The sequence below is a fragment of the Phyllobates terribilis genome, unplaced genomic scaffold (genome assembly GCF_046119375.1).
Source record: "Phyllobates terribilis strain yellow unplaced genomic scaffold, ASM4611937v1 Scaffold_8__6_contigs__length_399053987, whole genome shotgun sequence".
NCBI lineage: Eukaryota > Metazoa > Chordata > Amphibia > Anura > Dendrobatidae > Phyllobates > Phyllobates terribilis.
Window position 1 is genome coordinate 350,462,785 of NW_027362768.1, and position 25,557 is coordinate 350,488,341.

At 45.9% G+C, this 25,557-nt stretch overlaps 1 long non-coding RNA gene across 4 annotated transcripts in view; it reads right to left on the minus strand.

Moving 5' to 3' along the window:
• Positions 1–25,557, minus strand: part of LOC141156559 (uncharacterized) — an 810,169-nt gene that overhangs the window by 724,468 nt on the left and 60,144 nt on the right. Inside the window, exon 3 of one of the 4 annotated variants that reach the window (XR_012247667.1) lies at positions 12,777–12,884. The exons of the other annotated variants lie outside the window; for them this stretch is intronic. This is a non-coding gene — a long non-coding RNA (uncharacterized lncRNA). The remainder of the gene's footprint in view (positions 1–12,776; positions 12,885–25,557) is intronic. 4 annotated transcript variants of the gene reach the window in all.

Consider the following 25,557-nt stretch of genomic DNA (forward strand, 5'->3'; position numbering starts at 1 on the left):
CAGACCTATAGATATAAGGGAGGGGTCCCTAAAAGTACTAAGGACTGGGACAAAATTGGACACCTCCTAGCAGAAGTTGTAGCGGAGCAAAAAGACAAACAGACAGAAATACTTAGAGGTCCAAGGACCAAGCAAACTATAGAGATAGGTACAAAGCACCTGGCTAGATTAAGAGTCAAAGTAACACTGAAGTCCAGCAAAGCCAGAAGGGCGGAGCTTGAATAAATAGGCAGCAGGTCACGTGACCACAAAATAGAAAAAAAACTAACAGGAGGGTTCTAACAGTACCCCCTCTTCTATGAGGATCCTCCGGATCCTCCAGGCCCAGGCCTATCAGGAAACCTCCTGTGAAACGCTCTGATAAGTCTAGGAGCAGAGACATCATCTGCCCTTACCCAGGAGTTATCCTTAGGACCGAAACCTTTCCAAGCGACGAGATACTGCAATCTCCCTCTATGCCCTCTGGAATTCAGGATACGAGAAATTTCATATTCACAGTCTTCCACCACCGGAGGAACTGTGACAGTGGCGTCCCTATCCCATACATCAGCTTTTTTCAACAAGGAAACATGAAACACCGGATTAATCTTCCAGGAGGAGGGAACCTCCAACCTAACAGCAGACTGGTTAACCACCTGAAGCACTTTAAATGGTCCCACAAACTTCGGACACAATTTCTTAGAAGGAATCCTCAACCGCAGATTCTTTGAGGACAACCAAACCATGTCACCAACCGTAAACAAAACCTCTTGACGTTTCCTGTTAAAATACTTCTTAGACTTTTTGTTAGCCTCTTGAAGGTTACAACGTACATCAGTCCAAACTCTCTCCAAATCACCGGAAAAATTCTCCTCCTCCGGCACAGCCGACACCAATTTGGAGAACGAACCACCGACGGATGTCTCCCAGTACAACAAAAAAACAGAGAACACCCAGCAGAAGAGGATGTATGGTTGTTAAGAGCAAATTCAGCAAGTGGCAGAAACTCAGACCACACCTCTTGATTGTCTAAGACAAAACAATGCAAAAACTGCTCAACATCCTGGTTCTTTCTTTCTGTCTGTCCATTAGACTCAGGATGATACCCAGATGAAAATGACAAATGGACTCCCAACCTGTCACAAAAATCACGCCAAAAATGAGCCACAAACTGAGGTCCCCTATCAGAAACAATGTCGGTGGGAACGCCATGGAGTCTGACAATTTCCTTCACAAAAGCCTTAGCGAGTGTCTTAGCACAGGGTAGTTTAATGAAAAGAACCAAGTGACACATCTTGCTAAAACGGTCCACGACCACCCAGATGTCAGTGAAACCCTCGGACACAGGAAGGTCAGTAATAAAATCCATTGCAAGATGCGTCCAAGGTGCACTAGGAACCTCCAGAGGGAAAAGCAACCCCGCAGCAGGAGCGTGTGAAGCCTTTGATCTGGCACACACAGTACATTGACGCACCCATTTAATGATTTCATTCTGCCACCCAGGCCACCAAAAACTGCGACCTACCAGTCTCTTAGTCTCCGAAATTCCTGGATGACCTGCCAACCGAGACTCATGGTACTCCACAAACAACTCTCTCCTAAAGGTTCTAGGTACAAACAACCTCCCATGGGGAGTGTTAGATGGGGCATCCTCCTGGGCTTTCAGAATCCCATCTTCCAAAACGGAGTCCAATGCTGCTATCACAACTCCTTCCTGTAAAATGCTCTCCTCCTCCTCGGTACCAACCATGGGAGAAAAGCTGCAAGATAAAGCATCAGCTTTAACATTCTTAGTACCCGGGATGTAAGTAACAGAAAAATTAAACTGTGAAAAAAAAAGAGCCCACCTAGCCTGACAGGCATTCAAGCGCTTGGCAGCATCTAGATAGATCAGATTCTTATGATCAGTGAAAACCTGAATGGAAAATTTAGCACCTTCCAAGAAATGACGCCAATGTTCAAATGCGAGTTTGATAGCCAGCAATTCCCGATTACCAACATCGTAATTAAGTTCGGTTTCAGAAAATTTTTTCGAACAAAAAGCACAGGGATGTACTCCATCCTTGTTCTCCTGAGACAAAACCGCACCGACCCCCACCGAAGAAGCATCAACCTCGACCAAAAAAGGCTTGGTCTCATCAGGCTGCATAAGGATGGGGGCAGAACTGAACCTCTCCTTGAGATACACAAAAGCTTCAATGGCCTCAGTAGTCCACTGGACCGTATTCGCACCTTTCCTGGTGAGATCGGTCAGCGGCTTAACAATTATAGAAAAATTCTTAATGAATTTTCTGTAATAATTGGCGAAACCCAAAAATCTCTGTATCGATTTTAAACCAGTAGGCCTAGGCCATTCTTGCACAGCCTGAACCTTCACCGGGTCCATCTCAAAGCCCTCGCTGGAGATAATGTAGCCCATAAAACGAATTCTCTGCACAGCGAACTCGCATTTCTCCAGCTTAGCAAAAAGTGAATTGTCACTTAATAACTGCAATAACTCACGTACACTCTGCCAATGAGACTCCAGATCTGGCGAATAAATCAAAATGTCATCCAAATACACCACCACATTCTTACCAATGAAAGGTCTCAGGATGTCATTAATAAGATTCTGAAAAAACGCTGGTGCAATGGTAAGACCAAAAGGCATAACCAGATTCTCAAAATGACCCACCGGGGTGTTAAAAGCAGTCTTCCATTCATCACCCTCCTTCATTCGCAACAAATTGTATGCCCCCCGGAGATCAATTTTAGAGAACCACTTGGCCCCCACTAACTGGTTAAACAAGTCAGGAATTAACGGCAGTGGGTAGGAATTCCGTACGGTAATTTTATTAATTTCGCGAAAGTCCAGACATGGACGTAAACCGCCGTCCTTTTTTTTTACAAAAAATAATCCAACAGCCACAGGTGACTTAGAAGGTCTAATGTGACCAGCAGCCAAGTTCGTCTGTATGTATTCCTCCAAGGCCTATCTTTCAGGGATAGTAAGATTAAATAAGCGACTCTTGGGAAGAGTAGCTCCAGGAACAAACTCAATGGTGCAATCATAGTCCCTATGAGGAGGTAGAATTTGTGACTCCTCCTCTGAAAAAAACTTCCAAAAATCCTGAATAGATACAGGTAATTCCCCTCTTTCCACAGCAGCAATGCGACCGTTACAACATTTATCATAACACTTAGGACTCCAAGACTTAATCTCATTAGTAGACCAGTCCAGTAAAGGATTGTGCAGTTTTAACCAAGGCAAACCTAAAACTACTGGAGAAGGTAAATTATTTAATACCACTAAATCCAAATTCTCTTGGTCAATACCATTAATAGTGAGGGGAAATTCAAAAACCTTGTGAGTAACACATTTCAAAGGAGTGTTATCAACAGCAACCACAGAAATAGGAGATGACAAAGGTTTGGGTTCCAATTTAAGTTTTTCCAAAAATCCCTTATCAATCACATTCAGTGTAGAACCACAATCCACAAATACTTGAAATTCAATCAATTCCTCCTGCAATGAGGTACTCCCTGAAAGAAATACTCCCTTAGTGTTTAAACAAGCAATACGGCGTAACTGACCTTTTTTTTTGTTTAACAGAAGCTCACAGTTCTTAACAAAATGGTCAGATTTACCACAATAAAAACACAATCCCTTGGAAAACCTGCGGTCTTTTTCCTGAGAGCGGAGTGGCATCGCCCCAATCTCCATTGGTTCTCCGTCGTCCGAGCAGACCCCCTGATGACTAGGAGCTGCCATAGCAGGAGTTTTCTCCTCATTAACCCTGGCACGCAGTCTCCTGTCCACCTGAATAGCTAATTGCATGGCTTCTTGCAAGTTTCCAGGTGCAGGGAAAGCAATCAGCAGATCCTTAACCCTTTCACTTAAACCAGCAAGAAACAAACATTTTAACGCCGAATCATTCCATCTCACTTCAGAAGACCACCTTCTGAAGTGTGTACAATAATTTTCAACATCACCTGACCCCTGCTTTAAACGTCTCAGTTGTGTCTCAGCAGAAGAGACTCGACCAGGATCGTCATACAACAACCCCATAGCAGAAAAAAAATCTTCCACCGATCTAAACCACGGATCATTAGGTTGGAGAGAAAAGGCCCATCCCTGTGGTTCCTTGCGCAAAAGTGACATGATAAACCCAATGCAATGTGATTCATTCCCAGAGGACCTGGGTCTCAAACAAAAATATAATAAACAAGCATTTTTAAAGGAAAAAAAATCTTGTTGTTTACCATAAAAAAAAATCAGGCAGTCCTACCTTCGGTTCAACAAAATGCACTCCAGGACAGCTACTCACGTGTTGCTGGAGCTCGGCCACCTCAAGAGACAATCCCAGCAGGCGTTGAGCCAATTTCTGAACAGACACCATGCTGATCTCCGGATCTCTTTCCTTAGGATTTTTTATTTTATTTTGGGCTGGACTTACTGTTATGATCTGCTACAAGAGCTAAGCAAAGATAGGAAAACTGTCCCTACAATAGGACTAAGCTGATTCCCTATGATGCAGCGGGCAACCTGTTCCTTGTGAACAGACCCGCCTTCGTCCTCAGCTAGTCTGAACGCAGACCTATAGATATAAGGGAGGGGTCCCTAAAAGTACTAAGGACTGGGACAAAATTGGACACCTCCTAGCAGAAGTTGTAGCGGAGCAAAAAGACAAACAGACAGAAATACTTAGAGGTCCAAGGACCAAGCAAACTATAGAGATAGGTACAAAGCACCTGGCTAGATTAAGAGTCAAAGTAACACTGAAGTCCAGCAAAGCCAGAAGGGCGGAGCTTGAATAAATAGGCAGCAGGTCACGTGACCACAAAATAGAAAAAAAACTAACAGGAGGGTTCTAACAGTACCCCCTCTTCTATGAGGATCCTCCGGATCCTCCAGGCCCAGGCCTATCAGGAAACCTCCTGTGAAGCGCTCTGATAAGTCTAGGAACAGAGACATCATCTGCCCTTACCCAGGAGTTATCCTAAGGAACAAAATCTTTCCAAGCGACGAGATACTGCAATCTCCCTCTATGCCCTCTGGAATTCAGGATACGAGAAATTCATATTCACCGTCTTCCACCACCGGAGGAACTGTGTCAGTGGCATCCCTATCCGATACATCAGCTTTTTTCAACAAGGAAACATGAAACACCGGATTAATCTTCCAGGAGGAGGGAACCTCCAACCTAACAGCAGACTGGTTAACCACCTGAAGCACCTTAAATGGTCCCACAAACTTCGGACCCAATTTTTTAGAAGGAATCCTCAACCGCAGATTCTTTGAGGACAACCAAACCATGTCACCAACCGTAAACAAAACCTCTTGACGTTTCCTGTTAAAATACTTCTTAAACTTTTTGTTAGCCTCTTGAAGGTTACAACGTACATCAGTCCAAACTCTCTCCAAATCACCGGAAAAATTCTCCTCCTCCGGCACAGCAGACACCAATTTGGAGAACGAACCAAACGACGGATGTCTCCCAGTACAACAAAAAACGGAGAACACCCAGCAGAGGAGGATGTATGGTTGTTAAGAGCAAATTCAGCAAGTGGCAGAAACTCAGACCACACCTCTTGATTGTCTGCCACAAAACAACACAAAAACTGCTCAACATCCTGGTTCTTTCTTTCTGTCTGTCCATTAGACTCCGGATGATAGACGTTGTAGTGGAGCAAAAAGACAAACACACAGAAATACTTAGAGGTCCAAGGACCAAGCAAACTATAGAGAGAGGTACAAAGCAACTGGCTAGATTAAGAGTCAAAGTAACACTGAAGTCCAGCAAAGCCAGAAGGGCGGAGCTTAAATAGGCAGCAGGTCACGTGACCACAAAATAGGAAAAAAACTAACAGGAGGGTTCTAACAGTTGGCAATATTCTTATAGCCTAGGCCAGGGGTCATCAAACTTTTTAAACAGGGGGCCAGTTCACGGTCCCTCAGACCATTGGAGGGCCGGAATATAGTTTTTAAAAAAAACTATGAACAAATTACTATGCACACTGCACATATCTTATTTTGTAGTAAAAAAAAACAATACAGGAACAAATACAATATTTAAAATGAAGAACAAGTAAAGTTAAATCAACCGGTATTTCAATAGGTAGGTAACTGTACCCAATAGGAAGCATAGGTCCTCAATAGGCAGTTAAATATCCCCAATAGGCAGCATAGGTCCTCAATAGGCAGTTAAATATCCCCAATAGGCAGGTAAATGTCCCCAATAGGCAGCATACGTCCCCAATAGGCAGGTAAATGTTCCCAATAGGCAGGTAAATGTCCCCAATAGGCAGGTAAATGACCCAATAGGCAGCATAGGTTCCTAATAGGCAAGTAAATGTCCACAATAGGCAGGTAAATGTTCCCAATAGGCAGCATAGGTCCCCAATAGGCAGGTAAATGTCCCAAATAGGCAGCATAGTTCCCCAATAGGCAGGTAAATGTACCCAATAGGCAGCATAGGTTCCTAATAGGCAAGTAAATGTCCCCAATAGGCAGGTAAATGTACCCAATAGGCAGCATAGGTTCCTAATAGGCAAGTAAATGTCCCAAATAGGCAGGTAAATATCCCCAATAGGCAGCATAGTTCCCCAATAGGCAGGTAAATATCCCCAATAGGCAGCATAGGTTCCTAATAGGCAAGTAAATGTCCCCAATAGGCAGGTAAATGTTCCCAATAGGCAGCATAGGTCCCCAATAGGCAGGTAAATGTCCCAAATAGGCAGCATAGGTCCCTAATAGGCAGGTAAATATCCCGAATAGGCAAGTAAATATCCCCAATAGGCAGGCTGTTTCCCCCTTATAATGCCCTATGCAGGCTGTTCCCTCCTTATTATGCCCCATGCAGGATTTCCCTTTCTCCCACCATATAATGCCCCATACAAGATATCACTCCCCTGTCTTTATAATGCCCCATTCAGGATGTCACCCCCCCCATATAATGCCCCATTCAGGATGTCACCCCCCCCCCCCATATAATGACCCATGCAGGATATCACTCCCCTGTCTTTATAATGCCCCATTCAGGATGTCACCCCCCCATATAATGCCCCATTCAGGATGTCACCCCCCCCATATAATGACCCATGCAGGATATCACTCCCCCATATAATGCCCCATTCAGGAAGTCACCCCCCCATATAATGCCACATGCAGGATGTCACCCCTAATATTATGTCCCATGCCTCCATACATTAAAAAAATATATAAAAATCCAATACTCACCTCCCTCCTTGCCTGCTGCCGCTGCTCAGGTCCGGACTCCAGCGTCGCGGCGTCGTCGTCCCTCTCTGCGCTGCCTGTGATGGCTCAGGGGAGGGCGCGGTGTAAAGACGTCACCGCACCCTCTGACCTGAGACGTCACAGGGAGCGCAGACCAGGAAGACAGTGGATCTGCGAAGGCACGGGGAGAGGTAAGTATCGGGCTACCGGGGCTCTGAGAAAGCGGGGAAGAAGGGTGGGCGCTGGCACAGCTCCCCTCTGCCCACAGCCCGGCGGGCCGGATAAAAATCCTCCACGGGCCGCATGTGGCCCGCGGGCCGTAGTTTGAGGACCCCTGGCCTAGGCCATCTTTACATAGAGCAACAATTCTTTTTTTCAGATCCTCAGAGAGGTTTTTTTGCCATGAGGTGCCATGTTGAATTTCTAGTGAGCAGTGTGAGAGCGATAACACCAAATTTAATGCTCCTGCTCCAAATTCACATCTATGACTTTGTAACGTTAATGAGCCACATGAAATCGGTGAAGGAAAGTACCTAATTGAGCACAATTTGGCCATTTTCACTTAGGGGTGTACTCCCTTTTGTTGTAAGTGGTTTAGACATTAATGGCTGTGTGTTGAGTTACTTAGAGAGCACACCAAATGTACACAGTTATACAAGATGTTCACTGACTACTTTTGTGACTTTAATGCGCTTTAACAATATTATTTGTTATATCTCCAATCTATATAGGATACCACCGATACCACCACCTGCCTTGATACACCACCTGGCTTGATACCACCACCAGCCTTGATACCACCGATACCACCACCTGCCTTGATACCAACGATACCACCACCTGCCTTGATACCACCGATACCACCACCTGCCTTGATACCACCACCTGGCTTGATACCACCGATACCACCACCTGCCTTGATACCACCACCTTCTTTGATACCACCACCTGCCTTGATACCACCGATGCCACCACCTGCCTTGATAACACCGATACCACCACCTGCCTTGATACCACCGATACCACCACATGCCTTGATACCACCGATACCACCACCTGCCTTGATACCACCGATACCACCACCTGCCTTGATACCACCGATGCCACCACCTGCCTTGATACCACCGATACCACCACCTGCCTTGATACCACCGATACCACCACCTGCCTTGATACCACCGATACCACCACATGCCTTAATACCACCGATACCACCGCCTGCCTTGATACCACCGATACCACCTCCTGCCTTGATAGATACCACCACCTGCCTTGATAGATACCACTTTTTTATTTTTTTACTGGCAATTTTGGATGACAGCCCAATAAACTTTGTTTTTGATTTCTACCTTTCATTACTCCTGAATTTCTTTTTATTTGCTGCACCCTGTTTACATGCTGCTCTCCAGACTAGGTTGTGCTCCCTGTACTTTTTTTTGTAGACTCAGAACCAGAGCTAGCACTGCCTGGCTCAATTGTCCAGCACTTGCTTCTACCCGCCCAATACTCACTCATTGGCTGTTAGTAATCCGCCTCAGCACTGACCTCATTCATTCCAGCATTGGAACTGACTGAGCAGTGATCCTGTGCTTTTATCTGTGGCAGTGCAGCACCGATCACTTCATCTCACACCCCATCCACAATGATGTCAGTATCATCCCATGTCCCCTACATTACCCAGGGGCGTAATGATTGCGGTCTCATAAAGTGCAACTGGACCCATATGACTACTTCAGTCGGATGTGCACCTCAGGACTGAAGTGTGTTGCGGTGCAGAGAATCGGAGTCCCTGGACTACAATACACGCTGCCGGCCAATCAGAGGGCAGCAGCTGACGTTGATGTGCCAGGGATTGGCGTTTCATGGCAGTGACGTTAGCCCACACACATGGTCTAGCCTATGCTTGGGTGACACGAAGTTTGGTCACAACATAGGTCAAGCTGCCAAACTTCGTTCTATGCCGCTGCTGCATGGTAGTGTGATGCAGGTGAGTAGGGTCACATTGCGACTCCTGCGGTGACAAGCTTTAGTCTGAATACCAGCCGAAGAAGTTTTACAATAGATCCTGCCGATTTTCTCGAGTCCGTATATTCTACACTAATATATATGAGGACAAATCTATGCAGTTTTTGTTTTACATATAAAAATGTAACCATATAACTAGAGATTCATATAGATATTTATTTATAGTGAAATACAGCAAGAAAATGGCAGCACTCCATCTGCGAGATAGTAAAAACACTGATCTTTATTCACCCGTGTAGGTGCGACATTTCAGCTCTTTATACTGTGAGCCTTTCTCAAGCCATGAACATTCACAGTGCATAAACAAGGTATATATAAGATCTACTCCATAATCCGTGATTAATCACTGTACATCAGGAAATCATACTGCAATAATACTCATCTCCTCATATAACAATACTTCATTTTTATTCTGTACCACTTCACATGTATTTGCATATAGTGATAAAAAGCCTTAATTGCATCAGAATGATAATGTGCCAACACTTGTGTTATAATTAAAAACTGCTCACCCAACTGCTGAAGTATAAGTAATATACATAGTATGGCGTCCCAGGGACGGCCTTGCATGTGCTCTAGGCTCAGCTGTGATGTCAGGGACCCCAGCTACTCACTGCACCAGGGGCGGACATATGTCTGATGCAGCTGGAGGGGGCCCGCCGATACCAGCGACTATTTCAGCTTGATGTGCATCATCGTACACACATTCAGCTGAAATGTATTACGGTGCAGGGGACCCGCCGAGTCCCTGCGCTGCAATACATGCCGGCAGCCAATCAGTGCGTGACTGGAGACACAGGTCCTCTGTTGTTGTATTATGTTTTGCATATACACATACATTCATATACAGTTAGGTCCATATATATTTGGACAGAGACAACATTTTTCTAATTTTGGTTCTAGATATTACCACAATGAATTTTAAACAAAACAATTCAGATGCAGTTGAAGTTCAGACTTTCAGCTTTCATTTGAGGGTATCCACATTAAAATTGGATGAAGGGTTTAGGAGTTTCAGCTCCTTAACATGTGCCACCCTGTTTTTAAAGGGACCAAAAGTAATTGGACTGATTAAATAATTGCAAATAAAATGTTCATTTCTAGCACTTGGTTGAAAACCCTTTGTTGGCAATGACTGCCTGAAGTCTTGAACTCATGGACATCACCAGACGCTGTGTTTCCTCCTTTTTGATGCTCTGCCTGGCCTTCACTGCGGTGGTTTTCAGTTGCTGTTTGTTTGTGGGCCTTTCTGTCTGAAGTTTAGTCTTTAACAAGTGAAATGCAATTGGGTTGAGATCAGGTGACTGACTTGGCCATTCAAGAATATTCCACTTCTTTGCTTTAATAAACTCCTGGGTTGCTTTGGCTTTATGTTTTGGGTCATTGTCCATCTGTAGTATGAAACGACGACCAATCAGTTTGGCTGCATTTGGGTGGATCTGAGCACACAGTATGGCTCTGAATACATCAGAATTCATTCGGCTGCTTCTGTCCTGTGTCACATCATCAATAAACACTAGTGACCCAGTGCCACTGGCAGCCATGTATGCCCAAGCCATCACACTGTCTCCGCCGTGTTTTATAGATGATGTGGTATGCTTTGGATCATGAGCTGTACCACGCCTTCGCCATACTTTTCTCTTTCCATCATTCTGGTAGAGGTTGATCTTGGTTTCATCTGTCCAAAGAATGTTCTTCCAGAACTGTGCTGGCTGTTTTAGATGTTTTTTAGCAAAGTCCAGTCTAGCCTTTTTATTCTTGATTCTTATGAGTGGCTTGCACCGTGCAGTGAACCCTCTGTATTTACTTTCATGCAGTCTTCTCTTTATGGTAGATTTGGATATTGATACGCCTACCTCCTGGAGAGTGTTGTTCACTTGGTTGGCTGTTGTGAAGGGGTTTCTCTTCACCATGGAGATTATTCTGTTATCATCCACCACTGTTGTCTTCCGTGGGCGCCCAGGTCTTTTTGCATTGATGAGTTCACCAGTGCTTTCTTTCTTTCTCAGGATGTACCAAACTGTAGATTTTGCCACTCCTAATATTGTAGCAATTTCTCGGATGGGTTTTTTCTGTTTTTGCAGCTTAAGCATGGCTTGTTTCACCTGCATGGAGAGCTCCTTTGACCGCATGTTTACTTCACAGAAAAACCTTCCAAATGCAAGCACCACAGCTCAAATCAACTCCAAGCCTTTTATCTGCTTAATTGAGAATGACATAAAGGGATTGCTCACACCTGTCCATGAAATAGCCTTGGAGTCAATTGTCCAATTACTTTTGGTCCCTTTAAAAACAGGGTGGTACATGTTAAAGAGCTGAAACTCCTAAACCCTTCATCCAATTTTAATGTGGATACCCTCAAATGAAAGCTGAAAGTCTGAACTTCAACTGCATCTGAATTGTTTTGTTTAAAATTCATTGTGGTAATGTCTAGAACCAAAATTAGAAAAATGTTGTCTCTGTCCAAATATATATGGACCTAACTGTATATACCACCGTCCAAGGGCGGACACTAAAAGGTTGGGGCCCCTGTTTAAGAAATGTGTCTGGGCCCCCATCCTTTTGTGGTGACAAAGCTATATACATGTAATATAATTTTATATAGTGTCCTCTCTTGTCCTTTACATGTCAAATTCTCAATATTTTGGTGCCCTGTCCTTATTTCATTGCGTTCACTCTTGTTAGAAATAAATTAAAATGACGGCTGATGGAGCATGGGAAAGCTTTTTTTCTAATGGAGGCGGATGATGGACTGGTCTCCTGGTCAGATGCTGCTTCATCAGCAGTCATTATATATCTAACAAGTGAGAACCATGTGATAAAGAGAGGGCGCAGTGATTATCAAAACTAACAAGAATATGCTATGTAAGGGACGGTGCTATACATAATAAGATGCAGGGATTGCCTAACAAACAGGCAATCCCTGCATGTGTTGCAGCTGTGTAACAGCCGCGACACATGCAGCCGTAGCGACTCGAACATAGTTGTTGAGCACTCCGAAAATTCTCGGTCAGTATCCGAGCGTGCTCGGTGAAAGGGTTAACTGAGCGAGCTCGCTCATCACTAGTTACGACCACTAACAGCTGACTAACAGTCACTATGTGTGTGGCCATTTGCTAATATTACTACACTTACTACATATTAGGATAGGAACTTAGAGATGGGAATACTCCTTTAATGACTGTGCTATACATAATAAGGGAGTACACTATACAATAAGGGACGGTGCTGTATATAGTAAGGCTACATTTCTGTATCAGTGTGCTGCTCAATTTTCTTTTTCTCTCGAACAGCACACAGACCCACTGAGTAAGTCCTATTCTGATCTTCAAAATCAGATCAGAAACAGGACATGCCCCGAGTCTCGCAGACCTCATTCTCGGATCCATGATTTTTACTGATAAGTGAATGGATCTATGAAACCCTGAGTCCATGTGCCAACCAATAAAAAAATCTGGCAGCTCACAGACATTTCACACAAATGTGAGAAGTGGCCTAAGGAATTTTACAAAGAACAGTATTACTCCAAGTCATACACATCAGAATAAATACTTACATCTCGTCTGATTAGAGCCATTTTCTGTTGTTTCTTCTCAATCTGGTCAGACCTTCATGTCGACATCTTCCACCCACGACGCGTCTTGTCACACTGATCACCGCAGCCCTGAAAATAATAAGGTCACATATATCATATGTATATATATACACACACACACACACAAACGTCTCCATCACATTGCTCCTTAAAAATATAAACTGATAAGTAATCTAGCTCTGTGCCCCCCACCCCACATTAACTATAATTTTCGAAGCCCAATAAATAAATATTAGTCAGTGTCTAACATTCCCCCAACTAATTTCAAGGCTATGTGCACATGTTGCATCAAATACGCATCATTTTACTGTACCAGCAAATTGAATGAGAATCCTGAAGTCATGCACACGCTGCCTATTTTTTCCTTACAGATTTGCAGCAGATTCAAATCTGCATAATGTCAATTCTTGCAGCATATTTCACCCATTCCAATGAGTGGAGAAAAATCTGCAACAAAATCGCCTTTTAAAAGCACAGCAAAAAAGCGTATTTTATGCAACGTTTTTCCTGCCAACACATTAGGATTTGCAGTAGAATTTTCTGCTGGAAATCCTGAATGTGTGCACATAGTCTTAGTCCCTGCACTGCATCCATCCCCCCATTCATTATACATACTGTTCAAAATAATAGCAGTTTAATATGACTAACCAGATTAATCACTGTTTTTGATATAAATTATATTACCACATATCAAACAATTTACCAGTTGGTGCAATAGATTCTAAGAAAACCAACAGACTCAGCATTCATGATCTGCATGTTTTTGAGTCTGTGTATTTGAATAATTGAAAGGGGGTGTGTTCAAAATAATAGCAGTGTGGAGTTCAATTAGTGAGGTCAATCATTCTGTGAAGAAAAGGTGTGAATCAGTTGGCCCTTATTTAAGGATGAAGCCAGCACTTGTTGTACATGCATTTCTCCTTGAAAGCCTGAGAAATATGGGTTGTTCTAGACATTGTTCAGAAGAACAGAGTACTTTGATTAAAAAGTTGATTGGAGAGGGTAAAACTTCTAAAGAAGTGCAGACAATGATAGGCTGTTCAGCTAAAATGATCTCCAATGGTTTAAAATGGATCGAAGAATAGCCATAATGGCAAAGGTACAGCCAATGATCAGCTCCAGGATGATCAAAGACAGTCTCAAGTTATCTGTGAGTAGACACAAAAGACAATTTTCAAAGTCATGAAAATACATAAAAATCTTTAAATGAGAAAGTGTGTCCAAACTTTTGGTCTGTACTGTATATGTGATCCGTGTGACGGAGAAAACAGAGTTTTAAATACCTGGCCTGTAGGTAACTAGTTTGAACAGCAAACTGGTGTGAATTGCTTCACTGACACACTGAAGGAAATTTTTAATGGAGTCCAGAAATGGCAGTGTTTTCTGACAACGTATATGTGATCCGTGTGACGGAGAAAACAAAGTTTTAAATACCTGGCCTGTAGGTAACTAGTTTGAACAGCAAACTGGTGTCAAAAACTTTGCTGACACAGTGAAAAAAAATTGGAATGGAGGCCAAAAATGGCAGTATTTTCTGAATACGTATATGTGATCCATGTGACGGAGAAAACACGGTTTTAACTAGCTGGATTTCTAGCGCTGTAATATGGAAAGGACCTGACTGTATTCTGCAGTGCCAACAAGCAAATGGCGCAGAAAAAAATGGTGTTCTCTGGATTGCTTTTTAAGCAAATAATGAGGATTTAAAAAAAAAAGTATTCCTGGCCCCTGAGACCTGGGCCTTTGTATAGAAATATCTAACAGCAGCAGAAGGCAGAATTGGAATGGAGCCTCTTGTGCTATATGCACTGCAGTCTGCTATATACACTGCCTGCCAGCCTATGTACACTGCCTGCCTGATATCTCTGCATATGGATTAGTCAGTGCTCAAAATGACTGTTTGTTAAGATGGATAAGTGTAATGTACGGTTTTTCTCCCTACACTACCTAATACACAAGCAAATCTCTCCCTGAAGCAGCAGCACCTCTCCCTACTCTGCCTGACTCCGGAGTGACTGTGACGAGCACAGCGGCGCCAGGTCTGATATAGACCTGATGACGCTGTGCGGCCATCCAACCACTGTAATGCCACAACCACCATGGCTGCGGCATTACAATGAGTGGCAGGCAATCCCTGCATGTTGATTGGCGCTCTAAAGAGCGCCAAACATGCAGGGAGGGGACCCGAGCAACCCCGGGAATACTTGGCGAGCGCCGAGCATCTCGAGCGGTGAGATGCTCGGGCGAGCACCGAGCAGTAGCAAGCATGCTCACTCATCACTAATAAAAAACACTCGACAATACAACCTCAATGTAATCACATTGTTCAGCTCCTGCACCTCCTCCTTCTCATCCTCCTCCTGTTCGGCCTCCATTTCCAAAATGATCAGTCACAAGCTGGAAGCACTGCAGCACTTCCTTGGCCAAGCGGCAACAGGCTGTGCCAAAAATAATATGCTTATGCTTAGGTGACAAACCACACACCGCTGCAGAGTTGTTGAAAGCTGTAACACAGCAGGCAGATCTGTGGCTTTCACCGCTGAACATGCAGCCAGACATGGTCGTGTGTGACAATGTCCGGAACCTGGTGGTGGAGAAATGACAACCGGAGTGGATAAGGTTTCCCTGTATTCCAGTCCTTTCATCTGACCTAAAGAATATGGATGTGGTGAAATACAACTCTCTCCTAGAAGCAGCCCTGGCTAAGAAAAGTATGTGTGAAGGTTTCCGGACACTCTATGGCTGCTTTTTTTTACTGTGGATTGGACGTGCTTATGCACGTTATTTCTCAAAACGCATTGCAGATCAGGCCATTGCCCAACTCTGTAGTCATGAAATTCAAGCCACAAAGAAAGATCTTTGTATGTTGAAGCACCACCCAGAAGTGGTAGCTGATGTTGGACGGGCTGCCATTGCTTATGCAACAAGCTGCATTAGAGGACTTCCTGGGAGAAATGACAGCTGGAGTAGATACGGTTTCCCTCTATACCAGTCCTTTCACAGAGCTAAAGAATATGGCTGTGGTGAAATACAACTCTCACCGTGAAGCAGTGTGAGACTGAAGAACATTGGGCCCACCAGAGGATTTGATTCTCTGAGGGTCCACCTTTCTCTCTCGCTCAAGAGCCCCATAGCAGCTGTAAGGTTTGCACTATGAACTATTCAGAAGGAGAAGCCAGGGCCCACCGGAGGAGTCTCTGGTTCTCTGGTGGGCATGTCCAACCCTTCTGAGAAGCAGCCCTGGCTAATAAAAGTCTGTGTGAAGGTTCCCAGACACTCTATGGCTGCTTTTTTTTTTTTACTGTGGACTGGCTCCAGCAATCTATAAGATTGCAATCTATAAGATCCCTTCACTGGCTCCCAATTGCCCAGCATAACCAGTTCAAACTACTAACACTGACCTACAAAGCCATCCACAACCTTTCTCCTCCGTACATCTCTGAACTACACTGTGTTCCAAATAATTATGCAAATAATATTTTCTCAGATTTTCCCAAATTACCTACAGTACAGACCAAAAGTTTGGACACACCTTCTCAGTTAAAGATTTTTCTGTATGCTCATGACTATGAAAATTGTACATTCACACTGAAGGCATCAAAACTATGAATTAACACAAGTGGAATTATATACTTAACAAAAAAGTGTGAAACAACTGAAAATATGTCTTATATTCTAGGTTCCTCAAAGTAGCCACCTTTTGCTTTGATGACTGCTTTGCACACTCTTGGCATTCTCTTGATGAGCTTCAAGAGGTAGTCACCGGAAATGGTTTTCACTTCACAGGTGTGCCCTGTCAGGTTTAATAAGTGGGATTTCTTGCCTTATAAATGGGGTTGGGACCATCAGTTGTGTTGTGCAGAAGTCAGGTGGATACACAGCTGATAGTCCTACTGAATAGACTGTTAGAATTTGTATTATTGCAAGAAAAAGCAGCTAAGTAAAGAAAAACGAGTGGCCATCATTACTTTAAGAAATGAAGGTCAGTCAGTCCGAAAAAATTGGGCAAACTTTGAAAGTGTTCCCAAGTGCAGTTGCAAAAACCATCAAGCGCTACAAAGAAACTGGCTCACATGAGGACCTCCCCAGGAAAGGAAGACCAAGAGTCACCTCTGCTTCTGAGGATAAGTTTATCCAAGTCACCAGCCTCAGAAATCGCAGGTTAACAGCAGTTCAGATTAGAGACCAGGTCAATGCCACACAGAGTTCTAGCAGCAGACACATCTCTACAACAACTGTTAAGAGGAGACTTTGTGCAGCAGGCCTTCATGGTAAAATAGCTGCTATGAAACCACTGCTAAGGACAAGCAACAAGCAGAAGAGACTTGTTTGGGCTAAAGAACACAAGGAATGGACATTAGACCAGTGGAAATCTGTGCTTTGGTCTGATGAGTCCAAATTTGAGATCTTTGGTTCCAACCATCGTGTCTTTGTGCGACGAAGAAAAGGTGAACGGATGGATTCTACATGCCTGGTTCCCACCGTGAAGCATGGAGGAGGAGGTGTGATGGTGTGGGGGGGCTTTGCTGGTGACACTGTTGGGGATTTATTCAAAATTGAAGGCATACTGAGCCAGCATGGCTACCACAGCATCTTGCAGCGGCATGCTATTCCATCCGGTTTGCTTTTAGTTGGACCATCATTTATTTTTCAACAGGACAATGACCCCAAACACACCTCCAGGCTGTGTAAGGGCTATTTGACCAAGAAGGAGAGTGATGGGGTGCTACGCCAGATGACCTGGCCTCCACAGTCACCAGACCTGAACCCAATCGAGATGGTTTGGGGTGAGCTGGACCGCAGAGTGAAGGCAAAAGGGCCAACAAGTGCTAAGCATCTCTGGGAACTCCTTCAAGATTGTTGGAAGACCATTTCCGGTGACTACCTCTTGAAGCTCATCAAGAGAATGCCAAGAGTGTGCAAAGCAGTCATCAAAGCAAAAGGTGGCTACTTTGAAGAACCTAATATAAGACATATTTTCAGTTGTTTCACACTTTTTTGTTAAGTATATAATTCCACATGTGTTAATTCATAGTTTTGATGCCTTCAGTGTGAATGTACAATTTTCATAGTTATGAAAATACAGAAAAATCTTTAAATGAGGTGTGTCCAAACTTTTGGTCTGTACTGTATATGAATTGCAGTCATTGTAATTTTCCAGTCAAATAACTATTAGAGTACAATTGAAAGGTTTTTGTACAAACTGCCTATGATAACAGTATATTTTTTAAAAAATAAAACACTCGAACTGCACTCAAAATGCATGTTCCAAATTATTATGCACAGCAGAATTTTAAACCTTTTCATTTTAATAAAGAACAAAAAAATGGTCATTTTTGAAATTATAAGCATTAGCAGGTTATTACAAACTAAAATCAAACAGTTTTCAACTCAAAACTTTATTCTAGGTGATGTAACATTTTCACATAGGACCCCTTGTTCGAAAGGAGCTTCTGAACTCTCTCATTCATTGAATTTGGCAGGTTTTGGATGGTTTCTGCTTCAATTGTTTTGCATGAGGACAGAATACCCTCCCAGAGCTGTTGCTTAGATGTGAACTGCCTCCCGCCATCATAGACACTCCTTTTGATGATGCTCCAGAGGTTCTCAATGGGGTTGAGGTCAGGGGAGCATGGGGGCCACACCATAAGTTTGTCCCCTTTTATGCCCACAGCAGCCAGAGCTGCAGATGTGTTATGTGCAGCATGAGACGGGGCATTATCATGCATGAAAATGATCTTGCTGCGGAATGCACGGTTCTTCTTCTTGAACCATGGCAGGAAGTACTGTTTGAGAAACTCAACATACATTATGGAGTTCATCTTTACCCCTTCAGGGATCCTAAAAGGGCCGACAATCTCTCTCCCCATGATTCCAGTCCAAAACATTACTCCACCTCCTCCTTGTTGGCGCCGTAGCCGTGTTTGCATGGGGTGTCCATCAACCAGCCATCCTCCACTCCATCCATCTGGACCATCGAGATCATTTCATGCATGATATTGCCCCGTCTCATGCTGCACATAACACATCTGCATCTCTGGCTGCTATGGGCATAAAAGGGGACAAACTTATGGTGTGGCCCCCATGCTCCCCTGACCTCAACCCCATTGAGAACCTCTGGAGTATCATCAAAAGGAGTGTCTATGATGGTGGGAGGCAGTTCACATCTAAGCAACAGCTCTGGGAGGGTATTCTGTCCTCATGCAAAACAATTGAAGCAGAAACCATCCAAAACCTGACAAATTCAATGAATGAGAGAGTTCAGAAGCTCCTTTCACCTAGAATAAAGTTTTGAGTTGAAAACTGTTTGATTTCAGTTTGTAATAACCTGCTAATACTTATAATTTAAAAAATGACCATTTTTTTTGTTCTTTATTAAAATGAAAAGGTTGAAAGGTTGAAAACTCTGCTATGCATAATAATTTGGAACATGCATTTTGAGTGCAGTTTGAGTGTTTTATTTTTTTTTAAAAATATACTGTTATCATAGGCAGTTTGTACAAAAACCTTTCAATTGTACTCTAATAGTTATTTGACTGGAAAATTACAATGACTGCAATTCATATAGGTAATTTGGGAAAATCTGAGAAAATATTATTTGCATAATAATTTGGAACACAGTGTAATCTCTCCTGATATATTCCCTTACGTAATCTCCGGTCTAACATACTGAAGAAACTTGCCACTCAGTATCTTCAGCTCCTTTATGAAAAACAAATGTATTTGGCCAGCTACTCATTCTACCAAATAAAATTCCTGAGAAGGAAATTGTGGATGGCTTCGCTACTGGTACTGGGGGCAGTGCTAATACCATGGCGTCGTGCCATAATTCACTGAAAATATTTCAGGCTGGTTGGAGCCAAGCTGATTCCTGCAGAAAAGTACCACCAGCAAGCTAAGGAGATAGTGGCCTCTATCATAGGCGCATTATAATGAAGGCAATCTGGGCTACCGCCCGGGGTCCGGAGCTCCGGAGGGGCCCTTGGCCAGATCGCCCTCATTATAATGTGTGCGCAGCTGATGTGGCGCACATATCCCGGTGGGTAGGGGCGAGCTGGACGGCGAGGAAGGGGGAGGCGTGCCACTCCCCCAGCAGCTGCGCAGGGCCCCTGCTTCTTCTTTCGGCCGGGCCAGCACTGCACCTGTAAACTTTCTTGTGTGCTGGACCGGCCGCGTCATAGCTAGGAGACACGGCCCTGTGACGTCAGGCAGTGCGCCTTGCACTGCTGCACCGGAGAGGAGTTGGATGACAGGAGCCGAGCAGAGGGATGGTGAGTGACGTGTGTGTTTGTGCGCATGTATGATTGTGTTTATGTACATAGGCTACAACACATATTAATGAAATGAATCTTCATTTATTAAAAAAAAATAATGATAACAGGCAATGGAAGAAAAAGTGCACAGTGCAAATCGCTATGTGAATAAAGGACGCGCAGCCGTGGAGACATAATTCATGGTAATATCAATAGAACAATATCTACTATATAATTGTCTTATCCCGTCTGTCTGTCTGTCTGTCTGTCTATCTGTCCAGGAAATCCCGCGTTGCTCATTGGTCCGGCAGCCAATCAGCGCCGCGGGATTTCAGAAAAAAAATGGCAGCCGTTAGCGGCTCATCTGCGGTACGGAGCTCAGCGGCGTTGCAGCCGGGAGATGAGCGCCGCGAGGCGCTCATCTCCCGGCCGGTACCAGCAGAAGGACCCCGACCGTCGGACCCATCTGCGGGACGGAGATGCAGCCGGGAGATGAGCGGCGGGAGGCGCTCATGTCCCGGCCGGTAGCAGCGGAAGGACCGCCGGCGTCGCTGACATCCATGCGGAAGGGAGGACCGGGGAGCGGCGCTGCGGGTCGGGATACTTCTGCTGCGAGCGCCCGCTCATGTCCCGGGTTCTCGCAGCGGAAGTAGCCGCATAGGCAGCGCCGCTCCCCGGTCCTCACCAAGACGATTCGATGATTGGTCGGGTCCGAAGACCGTGACCAATCACTGATCTTAGCGCAAAAGTTAAATACCGCTGTGCTGATTGGTCGCGGACGCTGCCCACGACCAATCACCGATTTGGGCGCCACATTTAAATAGCGGCCGCAACCAATCACCGATCTTGCCGCCACATTTAAACACTGCTGTGCTAATTGGTCGCGGACGCCAGCCGCGACCAATCAGCGAGCTTGGCGCAAAATTTAAACAACGCTCTGATGATTGGTCGCGGCCGTCAGCCGCGACTAATCAGCGATTTTGGCGCCAAATTTAAACACCGCTCTGCATCGCTCTGCTGATTGGTCACGGTCGCCGGCCACGACCAATCAGCAGTATTGTCGCCAAATTTAAACACCTCTTTGCTGATTGGTCGCGGTCGCGACTAATCAGCGATTTTGGTGCCAAATTTAAACACGCTTTCCATTCCTCACTAACACGGTTCGCAGATTGGTCGCGGCCGCCGCCCGCGACCATTCACCGATATTGCCGCCAAATTTAAACACCGCTTTGCTGATTGGTCGCGGTTGCCTAACGCGATCAATCAGCGATTTGGGCGCCAAATTTAAACGCCGCTCTGCTAATTGTGCCCCGTCGGCCGCATACCTATTCTAGAATACCCGATGCGTTCGAATCGGGCCACCATCTAGTATACATATATGTGTTTATCCCCTTCATATCATGAAAATTATGACCATGCTAATACACAATAATGCAGCACATGTATACATATACCTGCATGTCACCCCTATCAAAAATATTGTTATATTATTATTACCATGAGTTATGTCTCCAGGGCTGCGCATCCTTTATTCACATTTGTAGTGTGCACTTTTCTTCCATTGCCTGTTTATTATTATTACTAGATGGTGGCCCGATTCAAACGCATCGGGTATTCTAGAATAGGTATGCTGCCGACGGGGAGCAATTAGCAGAGCGGCGTTTAAATTTGGCGCCCAAATCGCTGATTGGTCGCGTTAGGCAACCGCGACCAATCAGCAAAGCGGTGTTTAAATTTGGCGACAATATCGGTGATTGGTCGCAGGCGGCGGCCGCGACCAATCGGCTAAAAGTGTTAGTGAGGAATGGAGAGCGTGTTTAAATTTGGAACCAAAATCGCTGATTAGTCGCGACCGCGACCAATCAGCAAAGAGGTGTTTAAATTTGGCGACAATACTGCTGACTGGTCGCGGCCGGCGACCAATCAGCAGAGCGTTGTTTAAATTTTGCGCCAATACTGCTGATTGATCTCGGCCAGCGACCGCGATCAGTCAGCAGAGCGTTGTTTAAATTTGGCGCCAAGCTCGCTGATTGGTCGCGTGCGGAGAGCGCGACCAATCAGCGAATCGTATTGGTGAGGAGCGGGGAGCGGAATCGTATTAGTGAGGACCGGGGAGCGCCGCTGCCTGTGCGGCTACTTCCACTGCGAGGACCCGGGACATGAGCGACTGCTCGCAGCAGAAGTATCCCGACCCGCAGCGCCGCTCCCCGGTCTTCCCTTCACACCCTAGCCGCTGATCTCCCCACAGTATCCGCATGGTGTTACAAAGGTCCAGACATTTGTGTTAAAAATCGCTGATATTGGCTCCACATTTAAACACCGCTGTGCTGATTGGTCGCCGACGCTGGGCGCGACCAATCAACGATTTTGGCGCCACATTTAAATAGCGTCCGCGACCAATCAGTACAGCGGTGTTTAAATGTGGAGCCAAGATCGGTGATTGGTCGCGGCCGATATTTAAATTTGGCGCCCAAATCGGTGATTGGTCGCGGGCAGCGCCAGCGACCAATCAGCGATTTTTAACACAAATGTCCGGACCTTTGTAACACCATGCTGATACTGTGGGGACATCAGCGGCTAGGGTGAGAAGGGAGGACCGGGGAGCGGCTCTGCGGGTCAGGATACTTCTGCTGCGAGCGCCCGCTCATGTCCCTGGTTCTCGCAGCGGAACTATCCGCACAGGCAGCGCCGCTCCCTGGTCCTCCCTTCACACCCTAGCCGCTGATGTCCCCACAGTATCCGCATGGTGTTACAAAGGTCCGGACATTTGTGTTAAAAATCGCTGATTGGTCGCTGGCGCTGCCCGCGACCAATCACCGATTTGGGCGCCAAATTTAAATATCGGACGCGACTGACTCGCCCCCTGGGCCTGCGCTGTGCAGGGGATACCCGGAGCCGGATCGCTGGGGGTTGTAGTCTCCGTGTGGCGGTGACCCGGTCCGTGCCCAGGGTGGTCAAACCAGTGGCAGTCTATTGGTGTTATAATAAGTGTCCGACTACACCACCCGTGGATTGCGGTCAGTGGGGACCGCCGCTTCAAGGCAGACGGCTGGGGCTGATGGTATATGCAGCTTAGGTAGTGTGACTCCCCACGGGAAGAGTGCAGCCCCAGGGCAGTTAGTGTGCGAGATGATGGGAGTGATGGTGCGAGCGTCCCAGTACTAATGGTGCTGGTGCGGCGATGAAACACAGAGACGTGCGGTTGCAGTTTCCAATGCTTTACTCACAGTTGTTATTCGTGTCAATGCTGCAGGCGATGACTGCCCAAGCCGTGCTGCGTCCACCAGGTGAGGGACTCGGTCAACTCCCAGGCAATTCCAGAGTGTGGCACAGAACTCCCTTCTCTTCCCTTCTCTGGCCGTCCCCACCAGTGACCCACCTTTGTCCAGCTTCCTCGGGCCTTCTGTTGGCGAAACCTCTCTCCGGTTTCCCTGACCCTATGTGGTATGGTTTCCTGGTGGATGTAGTGAGGGGTCGCACCAAGATGTGGTCACAACCTCCGGTTTTGGCTGAGGATTAGTCGCCTCCACCAATTTGGGTTCCGGTACCCTGCTCTGCCAACCCTTCACCCGTTATCTCGTGGGTTCTTAAGGTTCCTACTTCACTCGTGTCTCTGGGCCTTTCTCTGTGTTCCTGTTCCTTGCTTACTGTCCTTTCTGTTCCTTCTCCTTTCTCTCTCTCTCAGGCTCCAGCCTCCGGACAAGGCCAGCCTGCGGAGCAGAGCCCATGCAGAGGCTCTGCTTCCTGTCTTTCCCTCTGACTCAACTCACTACTGTCCTAAGATGGTGCCCACCTTATATACCTCCTTCTAACACCCGAGCCCAGGTGACTAGCAACCAATGGGCCCCTACCTATGCCCAGAGACCCACCCCTATCTGCTCCTACACCACTGGGTGCACTCCCCCCCCCCCCCCCACTCCAGCCAGGGACAGATGCTGTCATGCCTGCACTTCTGTCTAGTGGGAGCACAGTTGAGCTGTCCCTCGGAAATGGGGTGTATGTGGTGCATGCAGCCTACCGAGTCCTGGTCCACACTCCATCCTTACCCGGGAGTGGAATACCACACCTCTGGTTTGAGGTGCAATACCCCTGTAGCAGCCGAGCCCTCGGGGTGCTACACGACCAATCACCGATCTTGGCTCCAGATTTAAACACCGCTGTGCTGATTGGTCGCGGCCGATATTTAAATTTGGCGCCCAAATCGGTAATTGGTCGCGGGCAGCTCCAGCGACCAATCAGCAATTTTTAACATAAATGTCCGGATCTTTGTAACACCATGCGGATACTGTGGGGACATCAGCGGCTAGGGTGTGAAGAGAGGACCGGGGAGCGGCGCTGACATTAATTGGTCGCGGCCGCTATTTAAATGTGCCGCACAAATCAGTGATTGGTCGCGGTCTTGGCCCGCGACCAATCACTGATCTTGCGGCTAAAGTTAACCACTACTGTGCTGATTGGTCGCGGCCGATATTTAAATTTGGCGCCCAAATCGGTGATTGGTCGCGCGCAGCGTCCGCGACCAATCAGCACAGCGGTATTTAACTTTTGCGCTACGATCAGTGATTGGTCGGGTCCGAAGACCGCGACCAATCATCGAATCGTCTTGGTGAGGACCAGGAAGCGGCGCTGCCTGTTCGGCTACTTCCGCTGCGAGAACCCGGGACATGAGCGGGTGCTCGCAGCAGAAGTATCCCGACCCGCAGTGCCGCTCACCGGTCCTCTCTTCTGCATGGAGGTCAGCGACGCCGGCGGTCCTTCCGCTGCTACCGGCCGGGACATGAGCGCCTCGCACCGCTCATCTCCCGGCTGCATCTCCGTCCCGCAGATGGGTCCGGCGGTCGGGGTCCTTCTGCTGGTACCGGCCGGGAGATGAGCGCCTCGCGGCGCTCATCTCCCGGCTGCAACGCCGCTGAGCTCTGTCCCGCTAACGGCCGCCATCTTTTTTCTGAAATCCCGCGGCGCTGATTGGCCGCTGCCGGACCAATGAGCGACGCGGGATTTCCTGGACAGACAGACAGACGGGATAAGACAATTATATAGTAGATTATTATTTATTATTATGATCTGCCTGTATTTTTCAGCATTAAGGACTCCATCATACAATTCCATCAGGGAGGCGTCTGATTGCCTCCAACATTATTCTGCAGCAGCAAAACGACCACAAATATACAGCCAATGTCATTAAGAACTGTAAATGGCATAAAGAAGAAAAAGGAGTCCTGGAAGTGATGATATGTCCCCACAGAGCCCTGATCTCAACATCAAGTTTGTCTGGGATTACATGAAGAGACAGAAGGTTTTGCGAAAGCCTACATAGGATCTGTGGTTAGATCTCCAAGATGTTCGGAACAATCTCCCTGTCGAGTTCCTTCAAAACTGTGTAAGTGCATCCAGAAGAATTGATGCTTTGATGATGTATTGTGTTCATTCACTTTGTATTTTGTTAATTGATAAAAATAGACACTTCTACATTTTAAACCATTTTCACT